We start from the raw sequence: 12520 nt of genomic DNA on the forward strand, positions 1-12520 counted from the left end.
TCTCTCCTCCATGGCTATTCTGTTCGTGTTGAGACCCACTGAACTCTGAATTCTTCACATCGTGTTAGTTACACTACGCTGCTCGATGGTCTGACTGAAGGAGAAATCCTAACTTATCTCCCTGTTCAGAGTGTCACTGAAGTGCATTAGGTAGTGAAAAAAATTAATGCATAGTAACAAAACTGTACAGCCAGTGTATTATTACGCAGTTACCCGCTAAAAATGGGTAGAAAAAAATGGGGCATGCAGAAATCAGGGAGTGACGATCCATTAAGTATTTACATATGGTTCAAAATGGCTCTTGGCAATATGGGACTCAACTGCTGAGGTCATTAGTCCCCTAGAACTTAGAACTAGTTAAACCTAACTAGCCTAAGGACATCACAAACATCCATGCCCGAGGCAGGATTCGAACCTGCGACCGTACCGGTCTTGCGGTTCCAGACTGCAGCGCCTTTAACCGCACGGCCACTTCGGCCGGCATTTACATATGTACTCTGCAAGTGACCATATGGTGTATGAAGGAGGATAAAATTGTGATTGGAGCCAAGATTGCACACAAAAAATAAACTATGCATCTCTGTTGTCATGACACCCATACAATTCTTTGAAAATTGTTCATTTTAGTCATCACTACTTGATTTACCCTCATATTTTGCTTTAATGTAAAACGATGTAAACTTTATTTTTTCTTATTATAATGCCTATAGCTGTGACTGAACATGACGACAAGAGAGAGTCCAGGTTCAATCTCAGTCCGGACATAGGCAGAATTTCTTAAAAGATATCATAGTCGCCGTTGACTGTTTAAAATATTTATTGTTACTATTGCAATTTCGGCCTTACGGCCATTTTCAAGTAACACTGCAAAGTCACATCCTGTCATAAAATAAAACTATCTGACATGACTACATGTCGTCGTCAAAATGCCGCCTTTTGAATGTGAGACAGAATGTGACTTTGCAGTGTTACTTGAAAATGGCCATAAGGCCGAAAATGCAATAGTAACAATAAATGTTTTAAACAGTCAATGGCGACTATGATATCTTTTAAGAAATATTATATGACTGTGAATCCCAACCATGAGAACTTAATTATAGGCAGAATTGTATCACACAGTAGTTATTCGAGAACAAGAACATTAACAAACAAGACACTAGGATCTGGGCACAAGTTTATACAACACTGTTCAGGGCTAGCTGCTTAGCTCGTGTAGACTGTATGGTAAGCACATATATTTTTTGATTTTTGTTCATCTGTAGACGCTACTGCCAAATGTAGATGTTGACGTGCAGAGGAGGAATGTAGGATGTGGATGGAAACTGTCAGGATGAGCCATATTAATACTCAGCTTGATCTTCAAGTGTTATATTATTCCCAGCTCTGCCTACGTCAAAGGGTCCCACAATGCCGCCACTTCTCTGTCTGCAAAACAGCTTGATGCGGAAGGGCTACCTCAGCGAACTGTGCAACATACTGCAGCGTGCCGGCCGTGTACAGCCGGTGAGTTTTGACGACGTCAGGATGCACCAGCAGCCAATTCAGCGGCTTTTATCCCCGTTCCTCAGCACCACTCACTGGGAGCCGTAGGGCAGCCCGCTGCGTGCTCCTGCGCCGTCGCGGTTAAGATCGCGGTGACAATGACCACCTGTGATCCAACAGTCAAATCTGCGACCCTCGCCTCGGGATGCCTCCGGCGTGTGTTGGGAGCCAACAAGACTGCCTGCAGTAGCGATCTGTCGAGTTGCTCGCCACTGGCTGGCTAAGGACCCCACGTTGGCCTTAGAGGGTCGAACCAGCAACCCACCGTGGACTGGAACGCTGGCGCCCCATCTGCTGCTGCGTATAGCCGGTGGTGTGACACGCCCTGCTGTCCAGGAGAGCTGCCACACTAGAATCCCCCTCGTTAGAAAACTGGCACCTATTTATACGCAGCTGCGCACCTCTGTTTTGCTAACGCGCTGCTCCGAGTCACGTACTCATAACACCTAGGTTGCGCCAGTGGGCCGCTTCTGCCTGTAACTTGCACCATGCAAACCACTGCGTTTACTGTTTTCAGGGGTTCGATGGCCCTGTGGCCTCCATTCTACTTCGCAACTGCTGGTCAGCATAACATACTGTCAACAGGCCCGTGCCTGGCTGTAACATGTGCTCTCAGAAATATTGCACCAAATCTAACTTTCCTATCTTAAACAGCGGTGCCGCTACGTTATTCCCCCCTCTGGAAAGACCCGGTCCCCGGGTCGACTTATGACTACTCTTAAACTTATGACATATTTTGTACTACTATTAAAAATCTTAGATGTGGTCTAGTCCTCTTAAACAAATGTCATGAGACAAAACGTAAAAATTCGTTACTGGATGACCTTTCCACTTAATGCTCGATCAACCCCTTACCTGCCCATCTTATGCCCTCGGTATCCAGTCCACTGGAATTTGGACTACTATCGGTTCCCTCTTGAAATTGGCTCTCCACCTGATCAGAATGAAAACAACACATAACAAAGTTAGGCTGCGATGGCACTTGGCACAGAGGTGCTCCAAACAATCGTTACTTGTCGTTGCCTTTCCCTATTTTGAGCGACAAGCTGCACAAGCTACTTGGCTGATATGCACCCCTCTTGCTCTGAAATGAACTGGTTTACGTATCTCAACAGACCTAACTCCAGAGATTGATTTAATAAGGTCATATTCTGCCGTGGCAAAACTCTAGAGCTGCTTCTGGCTAGTACAGCTGTGGCTGTGTAACATTCAATTGCGTGACTCCTGAAATTGACGCTGGCAGGTGGAAGGTTGGTCCTATTATGTAACACGCAGTTCCACTGATTAAAATTCCGCTTCCCTCGAGCTATATACGTTTCGCTTCTGCAAATACTCCCTGCTCAAGACAACTTGCAAGCTCAATCCGTTGCAAGCTCAATTTTGGCTCCGCAATGTCCCCTGGACAGTTATTTCTTTCCTTCTGGCTAAAAATAACTGCGCAATGCGCGTGTCCGGATTGGTGGTTATCACCCTGGTTGGACGTACCGTTACCTTCCCTCTGTGGCACCTCCGTAATTCCTCCCCTGTCATCTCGGCGTACCGGCTGTTAACTGCCGAGATCAGCAACACCTCCACAGCTTTTCTCCTTCTACCAACTTGCTCAACGCTCCCCTTTTCAGTGACCTGCGGACAGTGATCAGCATCACCCTCCCTCCCTCTTCAAAAAGACTGCTGTCCCGAGCAGGCTCACAATACTCGAAAACACATACAAAATAAGAAAAACAATGCCTAATTAATCTTCGCAAACTCAATGATACATAACAAGAAAACAAAAAACTACGAATACTCTACTACTTTCTGGATCGCATGCATACAGGACATCCTGCTGTACTCCCTGGTTTTCCCTGTGCTTAACACCTCTCTCTGTCTTTCTTCCTCTTCCCTTCCTGTAACATGCCTGGAATCACATCCGGACACCCCTTAAATGGTTGCAACCGCCCAATGTCTACTATCGTTATTCTAGTTGGCAACTGAAGCTTAACATTAACGGGGGAAGGTGGTTTCAACTACTTGGTATGGCCCATGATACCTCGTGACGGGCTTCTTAGTTTTCCCTTTTGGCGTATAGGGGCTGGATAACATTACCCATTGCCCTACTCTGTACTGCGGTAGACTTCCCTTCCACTTCACTGCATCTTCCTGCCTTTCTAAAGCCTTCGTATTCGACTTTTGTACCTTTTTCCAAACATACCGAATTGTCCTCACGAATTGACGTACAGATTCACCGGCTCTTCCTTTCTGTAGCTTCAGTAAATCAAACGGTGGCGGCATTTTTCGCCCGTGCACTGCCTCAAACGTAGACAAACCGGTATTGGTATGGACTTTTGCATTGTATGCGCATACAATATGCTTCAAATACTCGTCCCACTGACGGTGATGAGACTCCAAATAAAAACTCAGCCTCTTCCCGATTGTTCTGTGTACCCGTTCCGTCCTTCCGTTCGCCTGTGGATGCAACGTGCTCGTCCTCAACTTCTTTACGTTCAACAATTAAATCCGGCATGAAGTTGGTTCCTTGGTCAGTCATTATTGTCTCTGGTACACCAAACTTCAAAATCCAGTTGTTTATTAACGCTTGCACGAGCATTGATGCCTGTTAATTTGGCATAGCCACCATCTCCACATACTTCGAAAAATGGTCTATTATTGTCAGAACGAATATGTTCCCTGATGGTGTTCGACTGAAAGATTCTAAGACATCAGTTCCCGACATAGAAAATGGACATGTCGCCTCCAGCAATCGTTGTAGCTGTATCCGTTTCAGACTCGAATCTGCTCTCTGCTCACATGACATACGATACAATTCTTGAGCTACTGATCCACATCGAATTTCCTACCTCTCCACCAATACCTCTCCGCCATTCTGCTATTCGTGGCTCTACCCCCACAATTACCAGATAACAAGTGATCATTTGCTTCCTTTAAAGCCCCATCCCTCAACATCTCTGGCAATACTACCCTTGGCGCTAACTCCGTTTCCCTGCTCAGAGGAGCGTTGTACATATTAAATTATGGCTGTGTCCAATACAACTTACAATCGTTGTCCGCGTCCTGCAGTTCTTGCCATACTGCTAGGTCATAACCTATGACTTCTACTTTTGCCAACTTTCTACTCAGTGCATCAGCATTACCGTGCTTCTTCCCAGGCTTGTGCACCACCTCGTAGTCGAATTCACTAAGCCTCACGGACCACCTAGCTTATCTAGTGGATGGATCCTTCAACCCCAACAACCACTTCAACACAGCATGATCTGTCACTACCCGAAATCTTCTCCCATATAAATAACATTTAAAATATGTGATTCCGTAAATTACGCAAAGCACCTCCCTCTCTATTGTTGAGTAATTCCTCTCTGCTGCCTTCAACTGCCTAGACGCATGGGCTACAGGATGTTCTTTCCCATCAATTTCCTGACTAAGAACATCACATGCTAGAATACATTTATTTTCAAAATCTGGAAACACAAGAACCGGACTTGATGTTAACACTTCTTTCAGTTTGTCAAACGCTTTCTGACACTCTTCTGTTCACTCAAATTTCACACCCTTCCGTAACAATCGCGTTCAATGGCTGTGCTAAATCTGCAAAACCCTTTACGAACTTTTGATAGAAATTGCAAATTTCGACGAATGATTGCACTTCCTTAACTGTTTTCGGCTATCGAAAATCCCTTACAGTCTGTACCAACGTCGAATCTGTCTGCACTCCATCCTTACTGCTGATATGACCTAAGTATTTAACTTCTTCCAATGCAAAATGACACTTCTCCACGTTCATCGTCAAACGAGCTGCTCTTAACCTCAGAAAAACTTCCCTTAACCGCTGTCTAAACTACTCCATACTACTTGAAAACACTATAATGTCTTCCAAATAGACAAGACACTGCCGTGGTTTCAAACACACTGTCTAGCAAACTCTGAAACGTTGCCGGAACGTTTTTCAAACCGAATGTCATTCTGATGTACTGGTAATGGCCTCCCGAAGTAGAGAAAGCAGTTTTTGGACGATCCTCTGGATCCACCTCTAACTGATGATAACCACTTATCAAATCCATTGTAGAGAAATACTGACACTGTCCTAAGTGATCCAAAGTCTCCGATATGTTTGGAATGGGGTATGCGTCCGTTACTGTCGTATTATTGAGGTATCGATAGTCGCAACAGAACCTGTATTTCTTCGTTCCATCCGCAAATGTTTTAGGCACAACGGCAATGCCCGCTACCCAGCAACTATTACTGTCGGCTGCAAATACCTCGATATTCTGTATAGTTTACGATAAACAGGTGCTTCATTCCCTGTTGGTATCCTATGTTGAACTAATGGAGTTGCTGGTAACGGCCCTCGCGCAAAAAAAAACAAATTCTTAAATTCCCACAACAATTCTTCCATATGCTATTTTTCTCCTCCTTTCAAATGCTTAACTTTGCTACGCAATGCAGTTCTATCGGCAGTTACTGGTTGATCGCTACGCCTACCTCTCGAACACCAGTCTTCGTCATCTGGTATATCCAAAATCGCTATTAAAACTCCTTTTCTCAAATTCGCGCCTACAGCGCTAAAATTATCCTCTTTAACGGGGACTACTCGCCCATCGTTTCCCTCTTGTACGCGTTCAATACCACGTTTCACAAAACAACCTAATGGAACCAAAACTTCATTATCTCCAATGGTTCAATAACACATACCGTACCCACAGGTAGATTTGACTCTATACTTACCCAGAGAGACTTCCCGGTACCACTACACACACTCATGTGAATTAAGCCTTAATGCTAATGTACGCGCCTCATTTGGTTTGTTCATCACGTTGAACACCCTTCTCGACAGCTCCGCATCGACAACAGTTTCCCCTAGCTGAAATAACAGTCCACCAAGTTCCACAGTTCGTTGTCCAAGGTTAATTTTGGCATGATGTTGCAAGAAATCTACTCCTAGGTTCATGTCGTAGCCCTCGCTTACCCGTGGTACTACCTCCACACATGCATCAAATCGGATTTTTCCCTATGTGAAAGTCAACTGTCGCTGCCCCAAAGGTGTGACCTTCTTATCCCCCACTCCATGCAACGTATAACGTGGTGGTTCTAACTTCCTTCGTCCCAATAAACTCTTAGTAGCCACTGACACTTGCGCCCCTGTGTCCAACAAAATATTAAACTTTTTAGTTCGTATGGATCCTACCATCGAACATTCCACCTCTGCATAAGTATTTACAGCATTGAAATTAAACGGCAGCTCCCTTAGGTGGGTCTTGGGCCCCCTCTGCTGTTTAACAATTTTCCACCTCTACTAACTCCACTTCCCCATCCTCTACACTGCTGATTTCCACCCCTTCCTCTATTCCGCGGTGATTGGGTACATTGCCTCTGCTCATGTACAACCACACTCACAACATTTTATACCCGCTGTAAACACTGTTTGTCTCTTACCCCCACTGCCACGTCTATTTCCTCACATTGGATTGCCATCTGAATGGCTGAACACAAATCTTTCGGAGCCCCTTCACGCACTTTCCGCACCATATGCGCCGGTAACCCCCTCAAAAATACAAATGCCCTTTGCTCGGCCTCCTGCAACAGAACACAATTCGCTTCATAGCTCTGACAACTCGTAGGTATACTTGTTAATTTCTTTTATTCTGTCCGCAAATTTCTCTACCGTCTCCCCCTGCTCTTCGCCATTGTACTCAACCTCTCCCTAAAGTACCGAGCGCTATTCTGTTTCTTGTACCTCTGTAAAAGCTCCTCCTTCAACTGCTTAAACTGTCCTGCCTTCCTTAAGGCCTGAGAACCCCTTACATATGTCTTCGCATCACCCATTAATCTAATCTTGGCTACATGCAACAACTGTTCATCAGACCAACCATTCATCACAGCTGAAGTTTCCAAGTCCTCCACAAACGAAAGCACATCCTCAGATGCCTTGCCAGAAAACGGAATAATGAATCTCGTAGGAGCTGGATCAATCCCCTGCTACGGCACCCCAGGCAACAACGATTGATCAGATGCGGTTTCCTGATCAGTCCTAGATGTTAATTCACTTCTCAACTGCGTATTGTCCGCTGTTAATTGTGCTACCTTTTCCAACAAAATCCATACCACTTCTAGTTCCGACACACTTTGCGTTGAGTCTGCAATTTTGTTGCCTTCGTTCCCAGTTGGTCCCATTTCAACCTATAAAATCCCGCAGAAATAAAAAACTCCAAGTTAAACTGACATCCTACAGCTCAGTATCTCATCTTACATTATAGGAGGAGATACATAAAACATCATACTCAAACCAACACAAAAGTAATTAAGTGCCACAAAAGAAAAAAAATTCTTACTGCCCCAAATACACTAACACTTACTCTGACAACGAAGGAAAGAAAACGTCCAACACTCAAAAAGAGAAATTGACCAACACTCACCAAATTTTGTGACTGCAATGCAGGCAGAGGGCTCGAACGTCGTACTGCACAGATGACGCTCGCTGTTCTGACACCAAATGTAGCCGTCACTGCCAAATGTAGATATTGGTGTGTGGCGCAGGAATGTAGGATGTGGACAGAAACTGTCAGGATGCACCGTATTAAAACTCGGCCGTGATCTTCAAGTGTTTTATTATTCCCAGCTACAATGCCGCGTTCCTCTCTGTCTGTGTCACAGGGTCCTACGATGTTGAGGACGCCACTTCACTGTCTGCAAAACAGCTTGGCGTGGAAGGGCTACCTCAGCAACCCATGCAACGTACTGTGGCGTGCCAGCCGTGAACAGCCGCAGGTTTTTGATGACATCAGGCTGCTCCATCAGCTGACTCAGTGGCCTTGGTCCCTGTTGCCTCAGCACCACTCGCTGGGAGCTGCAGGGCAGCCCGCTGCATGCTTCTTCGTTGCATGCATGCATCAAATCAGACTTTCCCTAAGCGAAAGTCAACTTTCACTGACCCCAAAGGTGTGACCTCCTTATCCCCCACTCCAAGCTACCTATAACGTGGTGGCTCTAACTTCCTTTGTCCCATTAAACTCTTAGTAGTGACTGACACTTGTGCCTGTAATCCGACAGCCAAGTCTGCGACCCTCGCCTCGGGATGCCTCCAGTGTGTGTTGGGAGCCAGCTAGACTGCCCGCGGTAGCGAGCTGCCGAGTGGCCCGCCACTGTCTGGCTACAGACCCGGCGTTGGCCTCAGAGGGTCGAACCAGTGACCTGCTGTGGACTGGAACGCTGGCGCCCCACCTGCTGCTGCGTGTAGCCGGCGGTGTGACGCGCCCCGTCGTCCAGGAGAGCTGCCACACTTGAATCCCCCTCATCAGAGAACCAGCACCTATTTATATGTGGCTGTGCGCTTCTGTTTTGCTAACACACCACTCCAAGTCACGTACTCATAACACCTAGGTTGCGCCAGTGGGCCTCTTCTGCCTGTAACTTGCGCTATGCAAATCACTGGTTTACTCTTTTCAGCAGTTCGACGGCCCTATGACCTCCATTCTACTTCGCAACCACTGGCCTGCGTAACTTACTGTCAACAGACTCATGCCTGGCTGTAACTTGTATGCTCAGAAATATTGCACCAAATCTTTCGTATCTTATTTGGTGGTGCCGGACAAGGTCAAATTTTTATGTTGTTCTAAAATTTCAATAGCTTCTAAACATTCCAAACTAGTTAAAACTGTAGAAGCACAATATTTTCTGAATATACTTGTGACCAAAAAGCTATTCTGGCAGTTAGAGTCTCGGGTCTTTGATAGTCATTCCTTTTGTGTTCTTGTGGAGATATTTCCATAGATACTTTCAACTGCCAACACATTATTCTTCATATCCAACAGAGAAGAGACATGCCATTTTTCAGAGAGATAGGTTTAAGATTCTGTGTCATCCCCTTGAAGGTTGAAATTCCTTAAACATTGAAACATGTACACTGAAGAGCCAAAGAAAGTGGTACACCTGTCTGATATCATGTAGGGCTCCTGTGAGAAGGCACAAATGCTGAAACACCATGTGGTATGAACTTGACTAATGTCTAAAGTAGTGCTGGATGGAATTGACACTGTGAATCCCGCAGGGCTGTGCATAAGTCTGTAAGAGTACAAGGGGGTGGAGATCTCTCCTGAAAGCACATTACAAGGTATCTTAGATATGCTGAATGATATTCATAAGTGGGGAGTTTGGTGGTTAGCGGAAGTGTTTAGACTCGAAGAGTGTTCCTGGAGACACTCCACTCTGCAGCAATTCTGGATGTGCGGGGTGTCACATTGACCTGCCGGATTGCCCCTGCTCAAGTCCGTCGGAATACACCCACATAAATGGATGCAGGCGATCAGACAGGATGCTTACGTACATATCACCTGCCAGAGTCGTATCTAGACGTATCAGGGGTCCTATATCAGTCCAACTGCACACGCCACAAACCATAACAGAGCCTCCACCAGCTTAAACAGTCCCCTGCTGACATGCAGATTCCATGGATTCATGAGGTTGTCTCCATACACGTCCATCCGCTCGATAAATTTGAAGCGAGACTAGTCCGACTAGGCAACATGTTTCCAATCATGAATAGTCCAATGCCGGTGTTGACGGGCCAAGCCGAGACGTAAAGCTTTGTGTCAAGCAGTCATCAAGAGTACACGAGTGGACCTTCGGCTCCAAAAGCCCATATCGATGATGTTTCGTTGAATGGTTCGCAGGCTGACACTTGTTGATGGCCCAGCATTAAAATCTGCAGCAGTTTGCGGAAGGGTTTCACTTCTGTAACTTCCGTAAGAATACGAGGGGGTGGAGACCTCTTCTGAACAGCGCGTTGCAAGGCACCCCAGATATTCTAAATAATGTTCAAGTCAGGGGAGTTCGGTGGCCAGCGGAAGTGTTTAAATTTAGAGAAGCCACTCTGTAGCAATTATGGACGTGTGGAGTTCGCATTGTCCTGCTGGAATCGCCCAGGTCCGTCGGAATGCACAATGAACATGAATGGATGCAGATGATCAGACAGGATGCTTACGTACGTGTCACCTGTCAGAGTCGTATCTAGACGTATCAGGGGTCCCATATCACTCTAACTGTACACGCCCGACACCATTACAGAGCCTACACCAGCCTGAACAGTCCCCTACTGACATGCAGGTTCCATGGATTCATGAGCTTGTCTCCACACCCGTACATCTTCACCCGTTCGGCACAATTTGAAACGAGACTCGTCCGACCACGCAAAGTGTTTCTATCAACAGTCCAATGTTAATGTTGACGGGCGCAGGCGGAGGCGTAAAGCTTTGTGTCGTGCAGTCATTAAGGGTACACAATTAGGTCTTCGGCTCCGAAAGACCATATCGATGCGGTAAAATTGCATTTCGGTCACGCTGAACGATTCTCTTCAGTCGTTGGTGGTCCCGTTCTTGCAGGATCTTTTTCCGGCCGCAGCGACGTCAGAGACATGAAGTTTTACCGGATTCCTGATATTCACGGTACACTCGTGAAATGGTCGTACCGGAAAATCCCCACTTCATCGCTACTTCGGAGATGCTGTGTCCCATCTTAAATCTATATAATCTGCCATTGTAGCAGCAGTAACAGATCTAATAACTCGAGCAGATACTTCTTGTCTTATATAGGCGTTGCCGACCGCAGTGCCGTATTCTGCCCGTTTTCATATCCCTGTATTTGAACACGCATGCCTATACAAGTTTCTTGCTACTTAGGTGTATTTTTTTATTTGTAACCGAGAAATCAAATACCAGTTTACACATATGTGCTTTAAAAATACTTCAGTAGTTATTTTAAAATTATTTATTTTCAAACATCTTTACTCAATATTTCAACTCCACGGGGTTTATATTTCCAAAAATACTGAAATATGTACGAAAGACCAATTTTTGTAAGTCTACCTCCAAAATTACAAAAAAATCTCTATCTCTTAATTCAGCCCGTTATCGGTGGAAATCCGAAAAATCCCTCTTTAAACGATGCCTACAGTATAAGATCAACACACTCTCCATATATCAAGTTTCTATCCTTAGCGGTTTGGGTTGGGCGATGATAGGGCACCGCCTTTTATACAGGGTTGTCTAAAATTCCACTTACAAAGTCTTAGAAGTAGAGGAGACTGGGTAGACAGTATTTTAAATTGGAATCCATGTCTGGAAACGTAAGGTTTCCATGTTTCGGTCGTTTGAAAACATGTCTGCGAGCTAAGTACGCGACAGAGACACTTGGAAAAGTGGACACGTTACCAACACCTTGTCTCACGCTTGTAGTGGATAAACGGTAAGTTTCCAGACATGAGTTCCAATTTAAAATATTATTTATTCAGTCCCGTCTATGTCTTAGAAGTTTATAACGGGAATTTTAGAGCACCCTGTATATATGGATTGCGCTTGGAAGTATCATATTCAGGATATTGTGCAGCAACGGGGTACGGTCATGTTCACCTTATCAATAATATCGTTGTCACTGAAACGTCAGCACTTGTTTACTTTTCTCAGTTTCTCCCCATTGTGCTCCATTACGTCATATAGCCTGATAGCTCTGTACTTTCACGGAAGATATTTTTAGCCCAGAAAATATGGGCAGAATGATTTGCGGTGTCGTTTCCCAAACTCGATGCAATCCATTACTTTAAAGGCTATTAGCGTTATGATGTTGTCCTTGGTAAGACTTTGGTTTAAAATATGGTCTGCTTCAAAAAAAACTGCAGCACTCACTTAACGTACAATTGATAGAGATTATAGCTGATGCTTTGGAAATACTCCCTTAACTATTTCGCGGAAAGATATGGCGCATAGTTCCACTGTTAATATCCTTTACGAGAACAGAGAAAATTCAACAATAAGTTCACTTTTGAATTATACATATACAGTGTGGTCCGAAACGGTCTGAAAAGCTTGTAAGAGGGTTGCAGGGTAAGTTGGGCCAAGGAAAAAATTGTGAGTATGAAGACAAGCACTAGAAACCCTCGCCGTGTACGTGCGGCATTATCTTGATGAAACGCAAGCCCTGGGTGGCTTGCAGTGAA

This window comes from Schistocerca serialis, chromosome 9 (genome assembly GCF_023864345.2).
Source record: "Schistocerca serialis cubense isolate TAMUIC-IGC-003099 chromosome 9, iqSchSeri2.2, whole genome shotgun sequence".
In the NCBI taxonomy this organism is placed as follows: domain Eukaryota; kingdom Metazoa; phylum Arthropoda; class Insecta; order Orthoptera; family Acrididae; genus Schistocerca; species Schistocerca serialis.